We start from the raw sequence: 6,682 nt of genomic DNA, 5'->3' as shown, positions 1-6,682 counted from the left end.
CCCGTACTTCCTTTCGCCATAGAGATAAGAAAGCAGAAACTCTTCCCAGAGGCTGGGAGCGGGACTTCCGGGTCGCTTCCTTCGGGGGGGGGGCAGCCGCTGCTGGAAAAGCGGTTGGAGGAAAGCGGTGCTGGGGGGTCCCGACTGAGGGCAATGCAGGGCGGGCTCCCCTCAGGGATCGCCCCGGGCTTGTTCCTGGCGCTCTGGCAGGTGAGTGTCGTGCGCGAGAATGGCGTCTGACTCCTGAGGCGGGGAGGCTTTTTTGGGGGGGGGGGAGTCTCGAGGGCCGCGTTTGCTCGGGGGCGACCTTAATGGAGGGCGGACCAGGGCGATGGATGAAGTGCGGTCCTATGGCCGGGGGGGGGGGGCAGGAAGCTGAGAAAGGTTGGGTGTGAGGTAAAACCTGATGGCAGAGATACCCCGCTCCTCCTAAGGGTGCAGCCAAGTCTCTAGCTCTCGTCTTTTTTTAAAAAAATAATATATTTATTAAGTTTTCCATTTTATAATATTAAATACATCCTTATGAAACCCTTTCGCTATTAGCTCATACGAGCTAAGACTTCCCTCCATTCTGCCTCATAATTCCAGATTCAATGTTTGTAATTTTTGTTATGATTCTGCATTGGAAAAAAAATAATAATAATAATTTCCAGATTTAGGTAGGTAGCCGTGTTGGTCTGACACAGTAGAATATATATATTCTAAATCCTTTAGAAACTAAATCCTTTGAAGACAGAGGTCCTCTGGCTGGATCGGGATGGCATGGGGATGAGGGACCAACTCCCTTCTCTTGCGGGGGCCCAATTAGGGCCATTGCCTTCCGTTAAGAGTTTGGGTGTAATCCTTGACGCCTCCCTTTCCATGGAGGCGCAAGTTACAGCAACAGCCAAGGCGACATTTTCCCACCTTCGCCGCATCAAGCAGTTGGTCCCTTACCTTTCCCGCCCCGACCTGGCCACAGTGATCCATGCAACGGTCATCTCCAGGCTTGACTACTGTAATTCGCTCTATGCGGGGCTGCCCTTGAAGCCGTCCCAGAAACTCCAGCGGGTGCAGAATGCTGCAGGGGTCTCTGCCATGGGAGCATATTCACCCAAGTGCTTTTCCAGCTGCACTGGCTCCCGGTGGAGTACAGGGTCAGATTTAAGGTGCTGCTTTTGACCTTTAAAGCCCTTCACGGCCTAGGACCCTTGTAGCTACGGGACCGCCTCTCCTGGTATGCCCCACGGAGAGCCTCAAGGTCCATAAATAGCAACACCCTAGAGGTCCCAGGCCCTAAGGAAGTTAGATTGGCTTCAACCAGAGCCAGGGCCTTCTCAACACTGGCTCTGGCCTGGTGGAACGCTCTGTCTCATGAGACCAGGACCCTGCAGGATCTGATTTTTTCCGCAGGGCCTGTAAGACAGAGTTGTACTGCCTGGCCTTTGGCTTGGAGCCAATTTGATTCCCTCCCTCTCGTTCCTTTTTCTTTTCCTTCTCCTCCTGCGATGAGGCTACATTTTAATATTTTAATATTCCATTATTTTAATGTTGTATTTTATTTTTGTTTTTAAGTTGTAATCATTCATCTTGTTTTTATTACTGCTTGTAAGCTGCTCTGAGCCCGGCCTTGGCTGGGGAGGGCGGGGTATAAATAAAAAAATATTATTATTAATATATATGTGTGTGTGTGTGTGTGTGTGTCCGTGTCCAGTAGCACCTTAGAAACCAACTAAGTTTGTTCTTGGTATGAGCTTTTGTGTGCATGCACATTTCTACAGTGTGCAAGAACAAACTTAGCTGGTCTCTAAGGTGCTACTGGAAATTTTAAAAATGTTTTAATATATATTCATAATTCCAATTTTACGTCATAGGATTTGTACCTTTTCCAGTTTGTTTCCCTGCTTCATTTTATCACATATTTTAAATAAATGTTAAACGGTAATAAACCCCAGCTAAAAACCTTGCAACCTTTGCTGTCACCTGCTTATCTTTGTCTGCCAAGAGAAAAGACACTGTGGCAGTGGTTGGGCGACCCGGAATGGACAATAAAAGAGGGGTGAAAACCTCATTCCTCAAGTCTTTATAAAGAGTGCAAGTCAGAAGGGCACGCGCCAATGATTCAGTACTGCCATCTCCACCGGGACATAAGCGTTTTTCGTGTGGAATCTGTTGGAATCACCCCTCAAGAACAGCCGAGGGCAATACATTCAATCTTGCGAGAGTAAAAGCGTGTCTATATTTTAGAATTCCTAGGTTATGCAGATAAGGTGATCCTCTCTGACCATTGGCTAAGCTGGCTGGGGATGATGAGAGTTGTAGTCCAACATCTGTGCACCAGAGGTTCCATGAGCTCTCTAGGGTTTGGGGCAGGGGACATTTCCAGCCCTATTTGGAGGTGCTAGGAATTGAACCTGGAAGCTTCTCCATGCAAAACTAATGCTCTAGCGTCGTGGTATGGTGGTTCTCAGACGTGTTAGTTTACTGTTGTTCTTTCAACCATTGTGGCCATATCAACTACTGGTTAAAAAAAATACACGCTAATACAATTTAAAAAACCACCCATCAACCAAAATATATGTTTACATTGACACATACCAATAATAATAATAATAATACTAATAATACTAATAATAATATACAAAAGGTTAAAAAAGAAAATAATTGAAATATTAAAAAATAAAGGAACTTGGACAGTATGGTTGTTCTCATCCTTAGTTAAATCTACCTCTGCATTTTCAAAGGTTTGGTAGTCTTCAGTGGCGTCTCTAACTAAGGCATAGGCAAACTCGGCCCTCCAGATGTTTTGGGAATACAACTCCCATCAACCCTGAGCACTGATCCCTGACCACTTGGCTTTCAAAAGTATATTTATCTGGTATTGTTCCCTCTAATTCAGATGTCCAGGTATGAGTTCCATTGCCTGGTACTACACATATGCAAGAGGGAAGTATTGGCAGTCTTGGGGGAACCCCAAGGTATGTGGCGCATCCAAAATACATAAAATATTAAGAACCCTCAAGGGGAAAATTGCCAAATCATCCCACTGATAACTGAGCATGCTCAGTGACTACATCGGGAACAATACCTGGAACACTGCATTGGAAAGGAAATCGAACAAAGTAGTCGATGAAGAAGAAACACTTCACACTGCAACATATTTATTTTCATAATTTATACCCCACGCCTGAAACATAAATTTATGTTTCCAGGGCAGCTAACGGCATAGTAAGAAATGAAAATGTAATAATCATAAATAATAATAAAAACATACAAACTAATACAGTAGATTTAAACAAAGCAACTACAGCCCATTCAAAGAGACAGTAAAATCAAACGTTTGAGTTAAAATGCTTACAGTAGCAGTTCTCTTTATTTTTGCTGCATATCTCATTTGATCATGTAAAAAGGCAAAGTTAAACTTGATACAGAGCTACAAATACATACGGTAACCTCATTTAGAACACACAAAGCATAAGGAGTTGCAAGTGCACACTTCTGTTGCACTTTGCACAGGCTTCTTGTTTGTCAAGAAATATTCTAGGCTGCTGCTCATCCAAAGGATCATACATATAGATCCAAGTCCCAAACAGGGTGAAGTGGCCACCTCAGACGGCATCCTCAAGGGGTGCCACCCTCGTTCCACCACCCAGATGGACTGGCAGCAAAGCTCTGCAGAACGCCTCCCCTCCTGCCAAGTAGACGAAAAGGGAGGTGTTCAGCCACCTAGCAGTGCCATGGAGTTTTGCAATGGTAGAATATCACAAGGTGGTTAGGTAGTGCTGCTGAATGTGAGCATATGACAATCACTTCTGAAAGATCTGCGCTGGTTGTATTTAAGGTTTTGCTGATGCTGTTTAAAGTCCTAAACAACTTGGGGCCAAGCTACCTGCTACCTGAGAGAGCACCTTCTCCCGTATAAACCTGCCTGACCACTGAGGTCTGTAAATGAAGCCCTCCTGGTTATACCGCAGTCTGTACATGTTCATCTTCTGGTAAATAGCAGGAGGGCTTTCTCTGCCATGCCAGCCACTCCATGGAATCACTTCTCCTGAAATTAGGCAAGCTCTGATGGTAATGTGCTTCTGACACTTGTTGAAGACCTATTCATTTACTCAGCCTTTCGGCCCCATTAAGTGGTTTACTGCAATTTAGTTACTTGTGAATTCTCATGTACATTTTATCGTATTGGTTTTCATGTACTTTTATTTTAGTTGGCCATGTCTCTATTTTTTTGATCGTGGGCGGCATATAAATGGTATTAATAAATTGCAATGTGGAATGTCATTTTTAATGTACCATGGTAACAAGAAATAAGTTTCCAAAAAATGAGTGATGAATAACAATACAGTTAATTATGTGTAGAACTCTTAAGTGTAGAAAGTATGAAGAACAACTATGCATACTCTGTGGATTAGGAAATTATGAGGAATGTGTATAAAGGCTCCAAGAAAAATGTACAAGCGTGGGAAAGACGATAACCTGCTACAGTCTATAATTAGTATGTTCATTTTAATTCCCAAAGGCTAGATTATTTCTATTTGTTATTTAAAGATTGCCATTTTTCCTATTCAGGAAACATTCAGAATCAAAGTCAAACCATTCCAGAGTATCCTTTTGGTTGGGATACTCTCTGGAATTCTTCTTAACCTAAAATAAATCTAGAGCCTGTTTTGCTGCTATACAGACATTCAAGTCAAATTTGTAAGCCACCATAACACAATATGAGAAGCCCCTAACAGAAATGAGCAGTTTGTAAATGCACATATAGTAAAGATGACACGAATAGCAATTAAAACCAGTAATCACATTAATATCACTGGGCATAGATGGCAGGGGATTGTGTCTGGGCAGGGAATCCAACAATTGGGGTCAGGGCCAGACAGACCATGCAACCAGGGGGAAGCCTGCTTCAGGTAGCCAGGCCCTCAGATAGATTCAGAGAGGCCTGAGCTACTTCCAGCTTTTGAGGTTCTTAGCCATAATAAAAATAAAAAATGATGGTGCATTTAAACATAGTAAGGTACCGCCTTTCAAAAAGAAAAAAGAGGAGTTGTTTGTTTATAGGAACAGCTGGTCTAAGTGAGTTCATTGCTCACTTCCTGATTATGTGCCAACAGATCAGATAGTGCTTTTTTGTTATTTGATATCAATTTAATAGTTTAATATGTTCAAATCTAACTCTTACCAAATCCTATCTCTCTCTTGAATCTGCAGCTCTAAGCTGAGAGTGTATGTCACCTTTTGGTTCAATGCACATAAAAACAAATGCACACTGTGAAGCTTATCAAATGTCAAAAACTAATGAGCATCTAAATTTAAAGCCCTCTTTGAGCTTGAAGCCCACCCTGGTCCTGCCTCTGATTGACTCTTCCGGCAGCACCATGAGGCAGGGAGAATAAATGAAGGCAGAAATCGGTATATGGATGGTGCAACAAAACTAAACCTTGGCCCTAGCAGGAGGGATGATAGATAGCTTGGGGACCAAGACGACGATGCAGAACCATGTAGCATAAATGCCACAGTTGAGCATTTGTCCCTGAGCAACTTCTGAAATATACCAGTTAGATATGAAAAGAACCACCAGGCCTGGTGCATCCCACTCCCGTTCAAGGCAGAAAAGCCAGAAGCATAAGAAAGGATGCACTCAGTCTCGGAGCGGGCCATCCACTAAAGTTGCCAAAGTCATTTCAAAACCGGTTTGGAAGCCAGATGGAAATGAGACCAGATACGGTAATCTGTATCCTCCAGACAGAAGTTGCACCAAAAGGGTTTACTGAAGGCAAGGATCAAAGAACTAGCCCCAATAAGGAAGACAATTAAAACTCAGTATGTGAATGTACAAATCACTTCATCTTTGCCTTACTTGAATAGCCATTACCTTACTTGCTAATGCTATGTGCCAGTAAATAACACCTGACAGTGTGATCCTGTACAAGACTACTTAAGAGTTCAAGGGGGCTTACATTCTGGCAAGCAGGTATGGAATTGTATAGGACTTCCAACAAAGGAAACGGAGTCACCTAGTGACAAGCAATTGTTAAGATGGATGGAGAAAGGACTGGGGACTTTAGAAAACAAAAATTGTTTTGTTAAGCTATCAACTGCGAAATCTAGAGCCACTGTAGACCCCAATACTAAATACATTTATTTGGAAGAAAAGCCTATAGAGTATGCGTTTAGGAATGGGTGGTATGATTGTGTAAATATAGAGGATAAATAAAGCCAACTGCAGGATTGTGGTTCACAAACATTTCTTCTGTTACATGCTGTGCTATGTGTTTTGGTCCGCTTTCATTATTGGAATACTAGATTTGGAACGTGTACTGCCACAATTATCGCTATATAGGCGGTTCAACATTTCTAGTTGTCATCATCAAAATAAAGGCCACAATCCAATAGAGTCAAGTACACTTAAAACCATTAATTTCAACAGGCTTAAGTGCTCTTAATGCTCTCTTGGATAGTCACCAAACTTTTGCTCATTCTGTTTATGTATGCACAGAAAGAGACCAATTTACTTTGACGTATGTGAATAGTGATTCATTTTATTAATGTCTCCTGAAACAATATAAAACAGATGACCTCTTGAATTATGACATTTATCCAAGAGTACATCTACAAGTGAAACTACACTGATACTTTTCATATTTGCCTGCAATCATTTATAAAGAAATAGCAGAAAGTTGCCCTTGTAATTATC

General features: G+C 42.3%; 1 protein-coding gene across 2 annotated transcripts in view; it reads left to right on the top strand.

Annotated features, from left to right (window-relative positions):
- The first annotated feature begins 126 nt into the window (after positions 1-126).
- Positions 127-6,682, top strand: part of AGTPBP1 (ATP/GTP binding carboxypeptidase 1) — a 71,046-nt gene continuing 64,490 nt past the window's right edge. For both annotated transcript variants that reach the window (XM_081930396.1, XM_081930395.1), the window contains exon 1: positions 127-210. The gene's annotated coding sequence lies outside the window, so the exon portion shown is untranslated. The remainder of the gene's footprint in view (positions 211-6,682) is intronic.

Source organism: Podarcis melisellensis (genome assembly GCF_964234715.1).
Source record: "Podarcis melisellensis genome assembly, chromosome: 11".
In the NCBI taxonomy this organism is placed as follows: domain Eukaryota; kingdom Metazoa; phylum Chordata; class Lepidosauria; order Squamata; family Lacertidae; genus Podarcis; species Podarcis melisellensis.
The sequence above is the reverse complement of the archived record's forward strand: the minus strand, read 5'-3'. Positions and strand labels throughout refer to the sequence as shown.